The 20,745-nt window shown below is 35.6% G+C and overlaps 1 protein-coding gene across 3 annotated transcripts in view; it reads left to right on the plus strand.

The window, feature by feature from the left end:
- Positions 1-20,745, plus strand: part of LOC150103929 (cell adhesion molecule Dscam1-like) — a 563,926-nt gene that overhangs the window by 338,337 nt on the left and 204,844 nt on the right. The window lies entirely within an intron of this gene.

Here is a 20,745-nt window from a genome sequence, read left to right on the forward strand (position 1 = left end):
TACACAGTCCACCATCATTATTGGATTCAATAATGATGATGATTCATATACAAAAGTACGGATTCTATATACGAAGAGGCATTATTTTATGAGGATTTTTGTAATCGTACTTGTGCTTAGTATTGCATTGTTTCATCTGCAACCATATTTTCAGAAACTGTACAATAGGGTAAACGTAAGAATAAGTTTATGATTCTTATAAGCAATGCTCATTGTATCACTAAAGTCTGGAAGGAAATTATTTTACCTTTTTTTTTATTATTTTAATATAATTTTATCTTTTTAATTGTAATTTTAATTTTACAATTGGTATAACATTATCATATATACAATGCTCTGAAGTACAGAAAAGTGAAGAAAAGGAAAGAAAGAAAGAGAGAGAGAGAGATAGAGAGAGAGAGAAGAGAGAGAGAGAATCTCGTGAATTGGGAATATCCGAATGTTCAGTTCAGCTAAGTTCTAAATTTAATTTAAAAACATTTCCATGCAAACTTGCAGTGTTGCAGAAACTTCCCGAAGACGAGAAACAAAAAAGAACTTTAATTTGTCACATGGGAAGAACAGAGCAACACTTGCATTTCAGGCAAAGCTTATTTTCATTTGGAACACGAGAAAGAACAAGCAAAATAAACGAGCAAAATGATAAAGCAAATCCCAAGATTTTTTTGAGGGAGGGGTGGGTGGAAGGAAAGAAAAAAAAAGGCTAAGAAACGAAAGTGACCATACGGCAGATAGCCATCTTAAGTTATAATTTAATGGGGAGAAAAAGAAGCATCTTCTTCAGAAAAATCATATTCAATACACATCCACCTTTGATACTCCGTTTTGTTGAGTCATTTTATGATAGAAGGGTTGAATCAAGTTGAAACTTTGCAAAAAAAATAAAAAACAGTGGGAAACCTTTGCTATAGAAAATGTCGTGTTGGATTTTTTGCGCCTCACATGCTTGACTGTCCAACTTCTTCTGTATGGGATCGCCATTCAAAATATAATAATAATTTTACTTTACTTTCGTTGTTATTTATTTATTTTGTATGGGGTTCCCCACTTCCAACCCAGTCTCTTAGGAGAAGTTGAGCCCTCCTAATGAATGAGTTACAGAGGCTCTTGGGAATCATCATCATCTCACACGATTATCCTGATTATCGCCAACACTGAATTGTGATATTCCACAAGAGTCCGTGAAAGTTCTTCCAACCAACTAATCCCATAAAACTGACGGCTAGGATTGTTCTCTTGGTGTCCTAGACTATATACGTTACCGGGTGATTACAAACATTGGTATACATCTCATCTGTAGAGGGTGTTAAACAAAATGAATCACATTTTAAACAATCTATAAAAAATTCCAAGGATATTAGCACCATCTTCATGAAATTTAAAACATTTGCTCAATAAATAAGTATTTTTAAACTTTTTTTGTAAAATATTTCGCATATCACTTTTTACATGTGATAGATTATTGAGGCAGTTTCAAAGACCGCTTCTAGGTAAGTCGTTGAATGTGTTTAAAATCCAATTTCAGGTGTATCTTCTGTTATTATAAATTTATTATATTTTTGGTGAATCCAACAATATATTAACAAATAAAAAAAATCGCACGATTTTCTAATAGCTCCTATACTGGGCATTGTTGGAAAACAACAGTTTTTCATGAAATTATTATATATTTGATTTAACGTTTAACCACCACGAGAGGGCGTCTAAGATGCCAATACTAGTGCCACATAATTAGCTTCGACTTCGTATAGATACAAAAGGGGAAAGAAAATAGAAATAAGAAATCCGGACAGACTTTTAAAATGAGGATATTAAATAAAAGCGGAGCTTTGACAAGGTTAGATGTCGCTGTTGCCCGGTAAAAATCCCTGATCTAGATTTACAACCGTTTCTATTAACTAGAAAACTGTTTAAGAAGGAAATAACTCTCCGATGGAAGAGAGAAGAGAGAGGCTAGAAGGAACAATTCGATTTGTGATTAAACAAGGGAAACATCTGTTCTGGTAATAAATACCTAAGACTTTTAGGCCTGTCTTGAAAGAAATAATATGTCTTATTGTACTTATACAATTTGGAAGAAAATGGGCTTTCAGAAAACGAGACCCAACAACAGCTATAACAAGTCCGTGGCCGACAAGCTGAAATATTGGCTACTGCAGACTGAGTAGGAAGCAGACGATACTTGGAAGTATTCCTGTGCTGAAGAAATTGACTATTTCTTTCTTTTTTTTTTTTTTTTTTTCTGTTGCGCGCGCGTACCCAATCATTACAGAAAGCAATATGAAGCAAACGTCATTGGGTTGTATACATGAACGACTCGATTTCAATAAGGAAGGTCCACTTTCCGCTTGATTTAAGCTCGAAATTGGTTTTTAAATGATCGTTTGGCAAAACGTAAAAAAAAAAGCAGACGACGTGGCTTTGTACTCTCGTTCCCATTACTTGTAGATAAAAAAACGTATTTCTTTTTTTTTTATATATGCACTTTTCTTTGTTGTATCAAAGCTCCGATCTTTCAAAGCGAATTTTTTTTTTTTTTCTTTCTTTAATCTTTCCTCTAGTGTTCCGATATGCGGGCACGGAATGAAAACAATTTCAAGAAACTTTATGTTATTTAAAGCAAACTTGCGTTCACATTCTTTCTTAAACCGACCCGCATGTGTAATTAGTAATAAATAAGTACGTGTAGGCAAGAACTAGTAAGTTTAAACCTTCATTTACATGGAAGATGCCGGTTCCACTTAAATCGTGGGCTGTGTCTATGGTTAATGTTAATGGATTACTCGCTAAATACTTTTTGGACATCTCTGGAGAGTTATGGCCGATAATTTAATATCATCAGCAAGATTTTCGTGCATTAAACGTAAACCAATAGTCTTACAGTTTAATAATTACTTCCCTAGTGTGTTACGTGCGAGAAACGTTGAAGAGGAAAATTGCACAAGACGCTATCGATATTTATGTATTAAACGGCAGGTGGGTGGGAACCACCTTAATTAGTATTGGAAGTGTATTAATTGCTGCAATAAGCACATGGAATACTCAATGCGGCCTAAGAAAGAATAAAAAGACATAAGTGGATGCGACTTTGCTTTCTGTAAATCGTATTAAACTCTATTAGTAGCTTACAGATCAGAAGAGGATAATAGACTGATGATCATTGCACGTTTCTATGAAGTTTATCCATTATTTGAATTGAAGGATTGTATAGAAAGTTGTTTTAACCACGCTACAGGCCAAAACGTCTATAGACGTTCAAGTTATCATGGATGCGAAGTGCATATTAAAATTATAATACTATTGAAATAGATGATGGATAAAGCGTATGCGAATGCGTATTTGATCCACAATGGCCGATAAAGTGGTTAAGCAGTTTTAGTTCTCTTGCAATTTCAAAGCAATCGGATGACCATAGTTTTAAGTCTTTTTTGCCCGAATCCGAAGCAGGATAGATTTTCGTGGATTAATTTGGAAATACACTTCAGGAAAAAGTATTCAATTGTTCTAAATTTCCAGTGGTCTGTTCTTCTGTTTATTCTTTCATTCCTCACTTTGTCATGAAGGAAGATATGGATTTTTGTAAATAGTCTAAAATACGAGGATGTTAAATACATTTTATTCGAAAAAAAAAAAAAAAAAACGGAAATCAGCGGGATAAACGTACACTAGAACAGACATCATATACTTGATGTATTTAATTGTTTACGACGTAATTCCATTGAAAGAAAAATAGCAAGGAAAATAACTTGCTCTTTTAGATAGATGGCAAACATGCCCAAAGTCAATTAGAATATCTCACTGTTTTAGAGCTATTCTAATTGACTTTGGGTATTTAATCCCTTAGGAAAACAAACCATGCTACTACTGCTGTTGCTGCTCAGAACATTTGTCGAAATCTCCTTTTTGTAGTTGCCTTGGTCTTGCATATCCTCAGTGTGATCATATCGTTGTCCTTCAAAGTTCCTTGGCTTTTCAATGCTAACCTGGGTTCGTGGATTGGACCGGTACGTTTTAGAGATTAGAAATCGTTTAGCTAGGATCGACTCTTATCCAACAGCGATTCAGAGTTGAAAGAGAATTTATTAAATCATCGAGAACGACAACGCCGTTTTCGTGAAAATCAATCCTTAATAATTAGAGTTAGATTCTTTTCAATTAAAGCTGAAGCAACTAAGGTCATGAGGCCAGTGTATGATGTCTGTTATATTCTATTTGGCTAGTTTGTGGAACTAGATTTTCCGGGATGAAAAATCATTGACTTCCTTATAAAACCAGCTAATTTACCTTCAGCTAGGAAAAAAAAAAAAAAAAAAACTCAATCAAGATTCCCCATATCTTAGCTTCGGCAAAAAATTTAAAAATTGAGAAGCGAGACATTATAGAACGTGATGATTAGAAGTTTCAAATACGACATTCAGTAAAGCATATTTTCGTAATAAAAATAATATTCATTACCCAAAAATGTTTACTTCTAACACACACTTCTAAACCCGTCAACAAACAAGAATAAATTTTTAATTAGAAAAGATTGTATAAAAACTGTAGTTAGAACTAGATGTAATCAGGAACGACAATGCCGATGCAAATACTAATTTGTTAGAATTTAACAATTGTTAAAGAAATTATTGCCGCGTACAAACTTACCTGTGGATAACTTTGTTGGTGTAGATATGTGTAATAGTTCGTCTTATTTCAAAGTTAAATTTATAAACACACTATGACGATTATTTTTAGTGGAATAGTCTGGTTCCGTTTTTTTTTCTCTCTCTCTACATAGTTTCGAGCTAAATCATTTCAGTAATTTCCACTGCAGATGGAAATTAATCAAAGTCGATTGTTGCAATATCAGAAGTCGATTTACGAAGGACGATCCTTTTATCTAAATTAAGCTATAGGAGGGCATGCGATTTAGGTAAACCAAATTCAATACCAGGATTGAATTCAGTACGTGACCTTATCGTTTTTGGGATGATGCGAAGGTGGTCTGAAAGGTTTTCGGCCTCGACTACAGATGGAAACACTATCGGCAGCATTTTTGTTTCTAAGTTGGTACATCTGTCATAAGCATCCATGCGAAATTGCAAGTCATTCTACCAAGTAGTTTGTTTTATACATCTGTCTGAAGCAAAAGCGTTGTCTGTGTCCCTTGAAATGGATAAAATTCTTTGTAATAGAAGGTTTAACGCCAAACGAAATTCATTCGAAGTTCATAAAAGTTTATGGGCACTCTTCTGCTTCGTTTTCGACAATTAAGAAATGGGCTGCGAGTTTAAACGTGGCCGTACCAGCCTTGAAGGTGATCCACGTGAAGGACTTCCAAAAAGTGTAACAACATTAGAAATCATTCATCAAGTGCACAATATGATATTGGATGACCGGTGAGTCAAAGTGCGTGAAATTGCTGAGACTATAGGCATTTCAAAAGAACGTGTAGGATATATTTTGCGTGAAGAATTGCAAATGAAAATCTTTGCGCAAGATGAGTGCTGCACTTGCTCACAGCAGATCAAAATCGCACTTGCATGAAAAATCTCTGAACAGTGCTTGGAGCGTTTTAACAAAAATAAAACTGATTTCGTGCGTCGATTTATTACTATAGATGAGACTTGGATTCACCATTACACACCAGAATCCAAACAGCAGTCAAAACAGTGGACAGAAGTCGGTTGTTCAGGGCCAAAAAAGATAAAAGTCGGTTCCATCAGCAGGAAAGGTCATGGCATCGGAGTTTTGGGATGCTAAAGGCATTTTGTTTATTAATTATCTTGAAAAGGGTAAAACAATAACCGGGGAATATTATTTCGATCTTTTAACCAGACTAGACGAAAAAATTCGTGAGAAAACACCCGGTTTGCAGAAGAAAAAATCATCTTTCATCAGGACAATGCACCTGCCACAGCAAAGGTATTTTGGCAATGGGAAAATTAAGGGATCTGCACTATGAATTGGTGGAACATCCACCCTATTCATCAGATTTGGCTCGCTCTGGCTTCTATCTCTTCCAAAAACTAAAAAAACTCTTCCTCGCTGGGCTGGTCAGCGTTTTTCTTCGAATCAAGAGGTGATTGAGCTGTAGTGTGGTATTTTGCAGATCTTACTGAGAGGCATTTGGGGGGGGGGCAAGGGCCCCCCCCCCAAAAAAAAAAAGAAAAAGAAAAAAAACCTAGAAAAATTTCCAAAAATCTTTTCCTAATTAAAATTCATTTTTTTAAAAAAAAATTTATGTTGTGTCTTGTCTTCTGTTTCTATGCTGCGTATGAATTAGCGGTCACATAAGGTGGGAATACCCTATAGTTCTCGTAAATCCTGGCCACTGTGAACGCAAGGCGAACACAGCGGCCCGGATGCTACTTCGTTTGCCTGAGCCGAACCAGAGGAGATCACAGGTATTACGTATTGGCTATCACTGCAGATGCTCAGTCATAGCTCGTATGCAATGCGTAGTGTGTATTCTCAAATCGTCTACTCAACCCCCCCCTCCCCAACCAAGACTAAATCTTGAGTGCTTGGCCCCCTCCAAGATTAAATCCTTAGTGCGCTACTGCTGAGAGGCACTACAGGAACGGGATAATGGCGCTGGAGCATCGCTGGGATAAATGTATTAGTCTTAATGGAGATTATGTTGAAAAATAAAAATAATTTTGAAATTATAAATTTTTATTTTTTCATTATTTGGCTGAGAACTTTTCAGACCACCCTCGTATAAGATTTGGCGATTGATACACTTCTGAGTATTCGGCGTAGATGGAAATGGAACTTGATGGCACATTTTTTCTAAATGACTAGTTTAATGTGCAGGTGCGTCTCTTTACTAAAGCCAACATAATGGCTCATACTTTAGAGCATCGATCAAGTGGTGATTAATCCAACACTACAGACAGCATGGAAGTGACAATCATGCATGCATGCTAATCGACTGTGTAATCAAGTTTCCACTATATTTATCACTTCCTGATCCGATAAGGAAACTAACACTCGACGGCTTCTACTCAATAAAATCCTCCATGATGACAATATTAATATATTATTTATTATTATTAATATTAATATATTAATAATAATAATAATATTATTATATTAATAATATAATATAATAATATTAATTAATATATTATTATATTAATAATATAATTTAATAATAATAATATTATATTAATATATTATTATATTAATAATATATTATTATATTAATTAATATTAATATTATTATATTTTATATTATTAATATTATATTATTAATATTATATTAATATTAATAATATTAATATTATATTAATATTAATAATATTAATTATTAATATTATATTAATATATATATTAATTATATTAATATTATATTAATATTAATAATATAATAATAATATTATTATTAATAAAGAGTCCTTATAGTCCTTATAAGGACTGGCTTAAAGGGGCGAAGCAAGAATGCTTTTCATATTCCCCGTTATCTGTAGAGGACAGTGTAGGGATAAGGTGTTATTGAGCAAATAAATAGAGCTCTGATCGTGGCAGGAGGGTAACAGCAATAGCCGAGCCTCAGTTAGAACTTCATTGGCTACAGCATTGCCATCTATTACCCTCCAAGGATATTGGATTGAATGAATCAATCACCGCATCTCACGGTCGATTGTTCCATCCTAATTCTTAATAAAGAGAAAATTATGAAATTAAATATAATGTAAAATGATATCTGTTGCATTATGGTGTAGCATGGTAAGGCCATGCTATATCACAGCTATACCAAATAAATCTTTATTATTATTATTATTATTATTATTATTATTATTATTATTATTATTATTATTATTATTATTATTATTATTATCATTATTATTATTATATTAGAAGCTTCTAATAAAATTTCAGCCTGAAGACTACTGTATTGTGTAAAAATTGACTGCCTTTTCTCCATAATACATAGGTATAAAAAGGAACAAATATTCCTTTTTATTTACTAAAATCTAAAAAAATAATACCTATAAGTATACTAAAATTAAAATAAAATATTTGTAATAAAAAATCTAGTTTAAACTTTTATTTTAATCTGATGAAAAAATATAAATATAAAATAAACCTAACAACACCATTTATTTTAAAGGATAGATATTTTATAAATAAACTAATGATATTAAATATTGAAGCACCCCCTCACTCATTTATTCCCTGGGAAAGGCTCTCCAAGATGCTTCCAAAATATATTGGTCCTGTTCCCATCATTAAATCAAAAGAGGAAATTGAGATAGCTGTCAAAAATCTAACAGAACAGATCACAGCAGCCTGTGCAGCAGTTACTACCCCTGTAACTACCCACAAACCCAACCATCTGCCCGAAGATATTATGAATCTGATTAGGGAAAAAAACAGGGCTAGGAAAAGATACCACAACACTAGGGCACCACAAGACAAGCGGATCTTAAATAGGTTAAATTCTGCAGTGAGAGATGCACTCGCAACTCATAGATCTCAACTCTGGGAAGAAAAACTGACCTCCATCTCCACTGATAACCACTCTGTATGGAATCTTATCCGTAAGATCAAGAACAAAAACAAACCTCTTCCCCCTCTACAAACAGATTTAGGCCTCATCCACACTGATGCTGAAAAAGCCGAGGCAATAGCGAATCATCTTGAAAAACAGTGCAAACCTGCCTACGACCACCTTGACATTAGTCATATTTACAAGATACACCGTAATGTCAGATATTCGCTCAATTCTGCTCCCACACAATCCACTCAAATCACACCCACCTCGCCTGCTGAAATATATGCTATTGTTCAGAAATTCAAAAATAAAAAGGCTCCTGGACCCGACGGTATCTCCAACAAAGTTATAAAACTTCTACCTCGCAAAGCTATTGTTCATTTAGCAAACATAATCAACTCCATACTTCACTACAAGTATTTCCCTTCCTACTGGAAACTGGCGTACATAATACCAATTCATAAATCTGGAAAGGATCCCACTCTGCCACAAAATTACAGACCAATCAGTGTCATCTCTAATCTCGGAAAAATTGCTGAGAAGGTAATTCTTACTAGGCTTCAAGATTCAGTACTCCAGTTAAACATCCTGCCTGAGGAGCAGTTTGGCTTCAGACAGTTGCATAGTACCACTCAACAAATACACAGATTGGTGGAACATATCATTACAGGTTTTAACTGGCGTCAATGCACTGGGGCTGTTTTCCTAGACTTAGCCAGTGCATTTGACAAGATTTGGCATTATGGTTTGCTATACAAGCTTATATCATCCGGTGTTCCAATCGGAATCATTCAACTCATCAAGACATACCTCTGCGATAGGCGCATGCAAGTGAGATTAAATGGAGTAGTGTCTGCACAGAAACACATCTTGGCTGGAGTTCCACAAGGATCCTTATTAGCACCGATCTTATTCTCCTTATACTTGCATGATATCCCACACAACCCATTATCTTCAATTAAAGCTCTTTACGCTGATGACACGGCGATATTGGCCAGATCATTAAAGCCTCATTTAGCCATCAAGAAACTGCAAGAAAACCTACTACAAATAGAACAATATTTTGCCAAATGGCGACTCCAGGTGAACCCTCAGAAGAGCGTAGCCGTCTTATTCTCTAGAAGATCAGTGCTTCCTAATGAAGATATTCTCCTGTTTAACACAAAAATTCAGTGGAAAACAGAGATCAAATATCTTGGTGTAGTAATGGACAGAAAACTGACTTTCAACTCCCATATCAAGACTCTCTGTGTAAACACGTCAAAAACCATAGCCCAGCTCTATCCGCTAATAAACAGAAACAGTAAGCTGAGCACCAGAATCAAACTTCTCATATATAAACTGATGGTTCGTCCAATACTCACCTATGCTTCACCGGCCTGGAGCCATACTTCAAACTCAAATATCATTAAATTACAACGCATTCAGAACAAGTGTCTCAGAATGATCCTGGGCGCTCCATGGTTCGTCCGAACTGTCCGACTGCACCGGGACACGGAGGTCCCCTATATCTACACCTTCATGCAGACTATAGCAACCAAATTCTTTTCAAAGGCAACTGTCCACCCTAACAGACTGATCCAACTGGCTGCTGACTATGATGCTATGGACTACTCGAAGCACAAAAGACCTAAAGCCATCCTCAAACCCCTCACTGAGGATTAATCTCCTAGCCTGCTGAGGGCGAGCAATTAGCTCATAAACTCTTTCTACTCACAGTCTCTATTAAGATAGCCGGGAATATGAAAAGCTTTTGCTTCACCCGTTAAGCCAGTAATGTTACTAGTTACTAGTTACTAATATTGAAGCATTGGGGGCGGGATCTGGACATCCATTCAATCCAATACCCTTGGAGGGTAACGGATGGCACTGCTGTAGCTAATGAAGTTCTAACTGAGGCTCGGCTATTGCTGTTATCGTCCTGCCATGATCAGAGCTTTAATAGCTCAATAACACCTTATCCCTACACTGTCCTCTACAGATAACGGGGAAGATGAAAAGCATTCTTGCTTCGCCCCTTTAAGCCAGTCCTTATAAGGACTATATTGAAGCATTGGAAAAATTCCTTTTTAGGATTTCCAGGGTAACAAATGGCAATGCTGTAGTCAATGAAGCTTTAACTGAGGCTCAGCTATTGCCGTTACCCAGTCATGACTGGAGCTTTTTAGCTCAATGACATACCATCCACACAGATTTTCTTCATTCAGATGACGGGATAAAGAGTCAAGGACTCAGTCCATCGCCCAGTTCCTTATAGTCCTTATAAGGACTGGCTTAAAGGGGCGAAGCAAGAATGCTTTTCATCTTCCCCGTTATCTGTAGAGGACAGTGTAGGGATAAGGTGTTATTGAGCTATTAAAGCTCTGATCATGGCAGAAGGGTAACAGCAATAGCCGAGCCTCAGTTAGAACTTCATTGGCTACAGCATTGCCATCCATTACCGTCCAAGGATATTGGATTGAATGATTCAATCACCGCATCTCACGGTCGATTGTTCACATCCTTCGCCCAGTTCTTATTCTTATTCTTATCTTATATAAGAACTATATAAGATTGAAGCATTATAAAAAAATATATAATAATTATTATTATATTATATAATAATTATTATTATATTATATAATAATTATTATTATATATTAATTGTGTACTTCTGAGTTCATTTGAAAAACATTATAGGTTTTATCATAAAAATATTGCTTATCCTTTTTCGAAGTGAAGAAGACGGCTTGATTATAACGATATGTTTCATTTCAACAGTTATCTGATGTTTTAAAGAAATAAAAGCTGAAAATTATATTATAGCAAAGAGAAATTAAGAGTGGCCTAACATTTTATAACTTTGGCATTCTATAATCGTTTGGAGACGACTAGCTTCGATATTCCTCATCCAATATAACAGAAAAATTGTCACATTTTTCTATAATCGAGACACCAGAGTTGTGTTGTGATGCAGCCAGGCTGCTCGGAGCTCTTAAAATAAAAAGAACTCTTTGTCTAAAACTCAACACTTTTCTAATTCGACCATTCCTGTCTGATTAAACTGCACCATCACTTCCTGCTAATAAAAACAATACGAAAGCAGACAGATGATAAATGAGGGAACGTCACAACATGCGACCGCAGGGAAAAGGCCAGCGAACCGGGAAAACTACAAGCGAAAAAGTGTCGGAGCCGTTAAGCCTAAATGGAAGTTGTAAACAAAAAAAAAAAAAAAAAAAATGCAACAAGACAGTTCGGATCCTTTCATCTCTAGCACGTGCATGCTATGATCATCCCCGCAATCCTCTGACAAAGTACTAAACAGATTTATGAGCTTAAACAGTCGCACGACACCATGTCACTGAAATCGCTGGACCTTAACTGTCTCTGAATGGGTTTGACCTCCGACATTCTGAAACATTATCGTCTAATGACCTAATGGCTGTCGTTACCTGGTGCAGCCTGCCGTAATTAACATTCATTTGGTAGCGGAAGTCATGCAGTTCACGCCGCATGCCTCGATGAGCGACAAATTATCTCCCAGCGTAGCAGATTAGAATAGGGAGTCCTCATTAACCTTCAGCCAGCTAGCTAGCAAGACCCTGTCGTTCTAATTACTTTCCATACTGTGTCCTGTCACGTGGTCTCATCGGTGTACTCCTTCGCCACACATGGGGAAACTCTTTTACCTTCTTACCACCCGAAGAGTTAAGTGAAAAAGGTGTTGTTTTGTGTGCAGGCAATCATGCGTGTCTTCAGGGCTATGTAGAAATTTTGTTGTGTCTTCTTGACAAGAGAGGATTATCGTAGAAGAAATGCAACACAATGTCTTCCTTAATTCTTTCTTTTTTTTTTTCTCATTTGACTGCTCTGTAACATCTTTCTTCAGAGATAAAAATCTTCCCGGTGGAGCGCTCAGCAAGATGGAAAACAAACAAAAGCCATAGAAAGTTGTGTGCCATCTAAAGAGGTGTATACTCTCCATTAATAGCAATGAAGGGCTTAATTCCGTTGAAATAAAGCTAGTCGACAATTGTTACAACTAATCGCTTTATCTGGCAGTGATTTATGCAGTCATTGCTTCCACTGGAGTGTTTGCATAATGAACTATTGTTCATTCATACGGTGGTTTATTTCAATTCGAACACTTTTATTCCATTTGGCGTCGATTTTTTTTAAACGGTTACATGTAAAAAAAATTTTGTACGTGTGTTTTGAGTTGTGATTGAAGAGTGCAATTATTATCGCTTACATCTTCTATGTTTACTGGGGAACATCTCAAAAGTGTAAAGCTTGTCTCTGGGATAAGAACGCTATTTTTTAATTTAATTTTTTGACTTGATTAAAATAATATAAAAAGTTTATATAATTTACTATTTTCCTTCGTTTCTGTTTAATAATATAATATAGTTATTAGAAGGAGATAGGAAATTTAAAGATAAATTTTGTACAGTGTAAGGCAAATTTAAAAAACATGACAGGACACTCTCTTCAGCAATTAACAACCTCTGGTTTATTGCAACTATTATTTTGCAAAAACCTTCAGTGACTCCGTAAGATAGTCGGAAGGACGGTACGATATATCCCTTTCCGTTGGATAAACATAATATTAAGAACGTTTTTCAACCGAAAGTGAATTAGCTGATTTCATACGGTGGCAGGGTTTTCTTTCGTAGACATGTAGGCAACCCAAACAGAATTAGACTGGGTGAATCGTAGTGTTGTCTCCAACTACGAACTCCATTGAAGGAGTTCCAAGACTCATTATTCTTGCTACAATTCACGTAAAACAATGATGCGTGAAAGAAAAAGGTGTGTTAACTTATAGAAAATAGCGATAAGTTTCTATGCTTAGCGTAAGATCATAATCTCTACGACAGTAGTTCTTAAACTTTTTACTGGCCACGGGCCAGTAAAAAGTTTAAGAACTACTGTCCCCCCCAGTGAACTTCAATTTACATTCTCGCACCCCCTTGAAAAATGTGTTTTTTATTTGTTAGAAAATAAAATTTATTTGTTAAAAAGAAAATTTATTGCAAAACAATTTACTGAAAAATACATATACATATATGTATCAACATAAAATCAAAATATATCAATTTTTAGTGACTAATTTTTTGTTGCTTTTTCATAATAATATTTTGAAAGCGAGGTTCCTTTTTCGAAAGGGCTACGCGCATATCATCACTTGCATTTAAGCAATTTCAAGTTTTTGTTTTTATTGCAAAAGTGATGAAAATCTCATTTCGCAAAGATAGGTGGTAGCAAATGGTAGAAGTGTCTGCAATAGATCCAGTATCCATCTCTGCTCTTTGCCAATATCCATGAAAATAATCCATTTGTTGCAAATGTATTACAATTTCAGGTAAAATTGTGATTTTTTTCATTTTCCAGAATAATTTCATCAAGCAAAAGGGAAAGTTTGCAAAATCACTATTTTCAACTCAACGTATCCAAATTTTTAGTTTTTCAATAAAAGCAAATAATTTTTCACTAAATGTTATTATGTTCTTACCATACCCTTGCATTGATATATTTAATTCTTTGAGGTGAGTGAAAATATCTGCTAAGTAGGCCAATCGAATTATTTCATCTCTTCTTTCAAAGTCTTGAACTAAATTACAATCCTGGTTAGTAAGAAACTGAATAATCTCCCTGCGCATTTTAAAAACCCAGCTAAGCATACATCTCTTGGAGAGCCATGTTATGTCAGTGTAATGACGAAACATACTATGGTTAGCACCGATTTCTTTGTAAACGAAAGATACGATGATTAAGCGCCTGTCCTCGAACATAATTTACTATTTGTAGGTGTAAGTTTCTAGTTTAGCAGTTCAAAGGAGAGATTCAGGTATTGGAACCACATGTTTATTAAGATAAATAAAAATAAATAAACTCGATTTCGTTTGTCGTTTGACTTACATCTTCAAGGGTTAAACGTAACTAAAAGTTTAAACGCAAGAAATGAGAAATTACTCAAAATAGTCCATTCTATGATGTTATGGCCGTTTAACTGTTCATTAAATTAAAAAATCCGAATGCAGAATCTGTGCGTGCTAAATTTTAACAATGCTGGAAGTTGTCATGTTCTTTTGTTTACGTTCACACTGTCCGAGGTCTGACTTAGGTATATTTTTTATCAATGATGACCAAACTTCATGTAGAATTAGGCCCTTGTTTTTGTTGCATTGCGTTGGAATTATTATTATTATTATTCGTGACACCTCCAAGGAATCCGAAGAGTCACCTACATCAACGCTATCTACCGCCCACAACCAGCACCACGGCTAGTATTTTTTGTCTGTAAATTGCGTGTGTTCTGAAGGGCAGATTTGTCTGTATGCGGGATGAAAACCCCGAGTTTTCGGGAGGAAAACTCTGTTACCACCGTATGAGATCGGCTAATCCACCTTCAATTGAAAACGTCCATATAAAGATTCCTCCCGTCATGACGAGAATCGAACTTAGGCCTTTTAAGTTAGGCAGCTTCTTTAAATTTCCTTGTGAAACAGTGTTTTTCAATATTCGTTTTATGCCAGAGTACATTATGGCAGGTGGAAGTTGTGTGGGATGCTAGGCCTGATTTGTGTTCTCTCCTTTTTTGCACATCTTCCCATCTGGCCTACGTAGCAGATGCCACAGAAACAATGAATGTTATACACACCTGGTTTTTTTTAAAGGGCGATGTGGAGATTTGGGGGAATGTAGAAATCTTGATATTTTTTCTAGCGGAAGAAAAGCAACTTTAATGTTATGTTTGCTTAGTAATTTGGCCAATTTGTCTGTAACAATCTTGATGAATGGTAGCGTGATTGCGTTTTCTTGAAATCTTGCTTTTGTGAGATGCTTGTAGGAGGGTGTGTTGAGGATTTTCTTGATTATCTTAGGTTCAAAACCATTTTTTTTTGAGGATCTGTGTTAAATAATGTAATTCTTCATCTCTCTTTTTTTCTGTGCTGGAAATATTGTAATCTCTATCCATCCAAACCCGACATGGAACTTGTCGGGTTTGTTTATTTTTATTTATCTTAATAAACATGTGGTCGCAATATCGGAATCTTTCTTTTGAATAATGTACTATGTTGACTGCTGTAACTAAATATTTTTTTAAGTTCTCTGGCAAAGTTTTTGATGCAAGTGCATGGCAGTGCAACATGCAATGTGTTATTGTAACTTGAAGTACTTCTTTTTTGATATAGGCAAAAAAACCTGAATTATTGTCTAACATCGCAGGTGCACCATCGGTACATATTGAGCTAATCACACCCAGTGGTATTTGATGTTTCAAGAAAAAGCTTTTAATGTGATTAAAAACATCAATTCCTTTTGCCATTAGTTTCAGTTGATCACAAAATAAAAATTCTTCCAAAATTTCCTTTTCCTTTATGTATCGCACAAATACTAATAACTCAGTGTAATTATCAACGTCAGTTGACTCATCCAATTGAATACACACTTTCAGAGGACTGGTTTTAATATCCTGTACTACTTGCAGCAAAATATCCTCGGTGATGTCTTGAATGCGTGATCGAATCACATCGTTTGATAATGGAATCTGCTGAATTTTCTTATGTGCTTCAGAACCTAATACAATTTTCGCAATTTCCAATGCACATAATTTCAATTCTTCAGCTATTGTACGAGATTTTTTATTTACACACAAATATGCCACCTGATAAGAAGCTTCTAGGGAAGGCTTCTGAACTACCACAGAGTCAAATTTTGTAATGGTACCACTGCTATCGAATCGTGCCTTCTTAGACTTCAAGATGTTAAGTGTATGTCCTGCAGCTTTACCACTATGCTGACTATAGAAATGTTCTAACAACTTTGACGGTTTAAGATTGGAGTTTGAAACTATTTTGCAACATAAAATGCATTGTGGTCTTTGAGTACCGTGTTTCTCTGTTTCGCAAATAAATCCGAAAGCAACATAATCATCTTTCCATTAGCATCTTTTTGACATGACAAGGATTACTACAAATAATAAATTAATACTTACATATTATTTAACTATGCATTTGGCCATGGTTCCTTAAGAAAACTATAAAATAACATGTAAGCAAAAATTAATTTTAGTTCTTAATAAACTTTTCAAAATTCAAGAGAAAAAATTTATTCAAGTGTTCTTTGCTTACTGATTACTGCCGGTAAAACAAAAAAATAGCGTTCGTTTTTCACTTGATCCACTTTGTTGACGTTTGTACACAACAAAATGACGTTTCTCATGACAATGGTTAGTGTATGAGCAGCAAGTATCCAGAGTTCGGCTTGGGCGCATATGTCAGCGGGGATATTTTTTGAATATAGTGATTTTTAATTTCTTAAAATGTAACATATAAAAAATATGTATAACTTATATTTAATGGTTCTTGATGAAATAGAATAATTCTGTATGGGTTGAAAGATTATATATCTTAAATATAATTTAGTTTGCATAACTTTTTTCTCTCGTGGAAAAAGCAAATGTGATTTAAATAATTAGTCATGTGCTGGATGATTAGTCATGTATGTGCTGGAATATTTTCCAGCTCATCGCACCCCTAGGAATGCTTTCTTGCACCCCCAGGTTAAGAAACACTGTTCTACGAAGACAATTGAAATTGCAAAACAAAACGAATCAACTCTTTGCAAACTTACTAAATTTGTCTGGCTTGTAAGACATCATTTAAAATCATTTTTATAAAAAGGTGTTTAAAATAAATATAATTTTATTTGCAAACTTACTAAAGTTGTCTGGCTTGTAAGACATTAATTAAAATCATGTAAGACAGCAATTAAAATCATTTTTATAAAAAGGTGTTTAAAATAAATACAATTTTATAACATTATTACATTATAAAGTAGAAATAGTAAAGGAAAACGAAGCAACGTTTTACAAATTTACTAAAATTTGTCTGGCTTGTAAGACATCAATTAAAATCATTTTTATAAAAAGGTGTTTAAAATAAATACAATTTTATAACATTATACTTTAAAAAATTAAATAATCTCTTTATTTATTTGATAGAAGATACTATTGTCATAGAAGTTTAAGCTCTCTGATCAGATCTCTGAGTTTGTTTATTGGAAATAGTAAAGGAAAACGAAGCAACGTTTTACAAATTTACTAAAATTTGTCCGGCTTGTAAGACATCAATTAAAATCATTTTTATAAAAAGGTGTTTAAAATAAATACAATTTTATAACATTATACTTTAAAAAATTAAATAATCTCTTTATTTATTTTATATTTTATTATATTTCTATTATGTTTTTATATAATATTATAAAATTTCTTAGGTATAAGTAAAGAATATAAGTTTATCTGCTTTACACGCATGATGATTGCATATAAATATGTAGAACATAATAGTACATAAACATATGACAAACAAGAACGATACATTGGCGATAAAAATAGTACGCCAAATAAAGCATGCATATTCCAAATTAACTTTTTGGTATTCATAAATTTCTCAGTAATACTTATTCTAAACGAATTATTACTATTCTCATAGAAGTTTAAGCTCTCTGATCAGATCTCTGAGTTTGTTTATTGGTTTCGTTTCCTATTAAGAGAGAGAGAGAGAGAGAGAGAGAGAGAGAGAGAGAGAGAGAGAGAGAGAGAGAGGTGATTAACGAATTTTCTAGCCAAATATATCAGATATATCACTCTGGAACGTTGCATATCGAAGCAATTGTTGGAAATGATAGTTGTTTGGATGGCATTTTCTGTGGTGGGGGGGGGGATACTAAAGTGTTCACAGTTCAGGATATTTTAGATGGGCCATTTTGACTTGCTCATGTTTTAGGCCAGTTTGTCTTGTTTCCAAGATGAAAACCCACTAGATTCCGAAGGAATAAATCCTTGTTATCATTTAATTATAGGGACAAAAATTAGTGGGCAAAAATTAGTGTGTTAGGGGCAAAAATTAGTGCGTCTGTAAAAAAATGTATTCCATAATCTCAGCTAAAAAGTTACTATGACATTATGATGCGATATTATGTAAATATTGTTTCATCCCACTTCCTTATCTCATCTTAGTAATCCCGAATCAGAATACAGCATAGTATGATTCTGACGATTATGATCTTACTAGTATTCCATTTTTGACTATCATTTTAATGTGATTTGCACCCATCTAAGATTCTAAACTTATTGAACATTTTTACATTGGGTTGGATAGAGATTTTGTTTTTTAATATTTGTAACATAATTCAGAAACCTAATAATAAAATTATATAAGGGCTAGGACGTACCCCTTAAGCGACGCGCAGCCACATCTCCCTACAGATGCGAGAAGTGGACGAGGGCTACCACATAAAGGGCGGGTGCGGTTAAAGAAGCGAGCCCAGCAGGTGGAGAGGATGTTGCGAGTGGGACCACTGAATGTTGGAAGCATGACTGGAAGGGGAAGAGAGAGGTGGCAGAAATGATGAGGAAGTTGGACATTTTGTGTGCGCAGGAGACAAGGTGGAAGGGGGGAAAGGCAAAGGAACTGGGAGATGGATATAAATTGTTCTACTATGGAGAAAATAACGAGGGAAGAAATGGTGTAGGAATTGTGGTGTTTGGCAGAATGAAGGGCGAAGTACTGGAAGTGGGTAGAAGGAATAACAGGATCATGCGAATGAAATTGGGTCTTGGAGAAGAGCGGGTGGTCGTATTATGTGTATGTGCCCCGCAAGTTGGCTGTACAGCAGAGGAGAAAGATGAGTTCTGGAACCTGTTAGATGAAGAAATGAGGGAACTGGAAGAAAACGAAATGGTGATTGTCGGAGGAGACTTGAACGGACACATAGGGAGACAGAATAGAGACTGTGAAAGGGTGCATCGTGGCCACGGATTGGGAATGATGAACCAGGAAGAAGAGAGGGTTGTGGACTTTGCAGTAGTGTTTGATCTGGCAATTGTGAACTCGTTTTTCTACAAGAGGGAAGAACATTGGATAACATTTAGGAGTGGTAACAACAGTTCACAAATTGACTACATTTTGACTACAAGAAAACATCTTAAGGCTGTGACAAATTGTAAAGTAATTCCGACAGATCAAGTGGCACAGCAACACAGACTTCTGTGCGCAGACGTTAAAATAAGATCGACGATAAGAACCTCTGGAAGCCATGGGATGAAGACAGTTAAGTGGTTTCGCTTAAAAGAAGAGTGTGTGAGGAATCGTTTTAGGGAGAGGGTGTTAGAGAGGATTTCGGATGGACTGGAAAGTGTACAAGATTGATTGAAACATAATTCAAAAGTAATCCTGAGCTGTGCAATCGAGGTGCTTGGTGAGACATCTGGAAAGATTAGAGAGCAGAAGGAGGGTTGGTGGTGGAATAATAATGTACAAGTGGCAGTGACAGCTAAGAGGAAGGCAAAGCAGAAGTGGGATGACTCAAGAGAGGTGTACAGAGAACAGAGAGGAAGAGGACAGAGAGGTGTACAGAGAGAGAAAGCAAAAAGCCAAGAGAGTTGTGGCACAGGCGAAGGCCATGGCATATCAAGATCTGTATGATCAATTAGAAACAAAGGAAGGACAGAGAAAAATTTACCAACTAGCGAAATGTAGAAATAAAGCAGCAAAGGTCATCTTACATGTGAGGCAGATCAAAGACGCTGAAGGAAGAGTATTATGGAGGGAGGTGGACATAAGAAACAGATGGAGAATATACTTTGAGGGGGTTTTGAATGAGGAAAATGCAAGGACTCACAGAGAAGATCAACAGCCTTCTGAGGGGATGGTGTAGAACATCAGTAGAGTGGAAGTGACGAAGGCCATGAAGAGGATGAGGAATGGAAAATCGGTGGGCCCCGACGGAATTTCAGTGGAGGCATGGAAGGCACTAGGGGAAGAGGGATTTGACCAGCTGTGGGACCTGTTCATGAAAGTTTGCCAACAGGAAAATATACCCGAAGAATGGAGGGAGAGTACTCTTGTCCCCATCTACAAGGGTAAAGGGGATGCACAAGACTGTAAAAATTACAGAGGAATAAAGTTGATGTCCCACACAATGAAAATCCTAGAAAGGGTTCTTGATGGAAGATTGGGGAAGGAGGTGGAGATTGCAAAGAAACAATTTGGCTTCATGCCTGGTAGATCAACAACAGATGCTATCTTTGGGTTACGGCAGATGATGGAAAAGTTTCGAGGGAAACAACGGGAGCTACATCTGGTATTTGTTGATCTGGAGAAAGCATACGATAGAGTGCCAAGGCAAGAAGTCTGGAGGTGTCTGAGGGAGAAGAAGGTTCCGGAAAAATATGTCAGGTTGGTGCGGGAGATGTACAGAAATGTGAAGAC

This window comes from Typopeltis vanoorti, chromosome 8, assembly GCF_054136105.1.
Source record: "Typopeltis vanoorti isolate ZY-2024b chromosome 8, IOZ_Tvanoo_1.0, whole genome shotgun sequence".
NCBI classification, from domain to species: Eukaryota; Metazoa; Arthropoda; class Arachnida; order Uropygi; family Thelyphonidae; genus Typopeltis; species Typopeltis vanoorti.